This window comes from Mandrillus leucophaeus, unplaced genomic scaffold, assembly GCF_000951045.1.
Source record: "Mandrillus leucophaeus isolate KB7577 unplaced genomic scaffold, Mleu.le_1.0 Scaffold4, whole genome shotgun sequence".
NCBI lineage: Eukaryota > Metazoa > Chordata > Mammalia > Primates > Cercopithecidae > Mandrillus > Mandrillus leucophaeus.
Genome location: NW_012104253.1, coordinates 10,702,872 through 10,703,712, shown reverse-complemented (window position 1 = coordinate 10,703,712; position 841 = coordinate 10,702,872).

Here is an 841-nt window from a genome sequence, read left to right as displayed (position 1 = left end):
GGGGGGAGGGAGGGAGGGGCGGGGCAGCAGCAGGAAGGGGAATTGCTCAATACACGCTCCTGGAAATATTAATATTGTGAAGTGGATGTATGCAATACACTGAGCCCCCCTTCCCTACAAACTCTCCCTACAACACCCAAAGCAGCTCCTCCAGGACTCAAGGGCTGGTGAATGAATCTTTGAATGATAAATATTCCTATTTTGATGTCCATAAATAATGAGCTTGTAGGCAAGATGAGTCATCTAGACACGGTTCACGGGTATCCCTACAATTCCAGAGCCACAGAGTCAACGATCCTGGACATTCATTCATTCAACAAACATTAACTGGGTGCGTGGCAACCTACTGATTCATGAGTTAGAAGAGGGTAAAATATTATGTAGAAGCCATACTTAATGTTATTGGACACGTGTTCCCTAAGCACCTATCCTCTGATCTTGTGCAAACTATACTTATGTGACCTTGTTTATGAATTAATGAGGGCCAGCTAATCCTTCAGAAGACTCCAATTTTAGGTTTGCGCAAAAGCCCTTCAGCCTTTGCAAATGAGGACCTGTCTTTCTGGGTTGAGCTAACTCCTCTGCTAGTTAAAAGCTTTCTGTGTCTTTAAAAGGGGGAGGCATCCTGTCAAATGGCCCCTAAAGCATAGGCTGAAGGCGCGTGAAGTCCCACCCACTTTCTATGACGTCCTGCATCCCGGCTCCTGATTGCCCGTCTGAGACGTCAATTGCGGGGCGTGTGTCTTCCTGGGACACAGTGGAGGTCTAACCTTTGGTTTGCGGAGCGGTCGGGTGTATTCTCCGCCGCCCCCGCGCCCTCGAGGTCCCCGCCACCGAACCA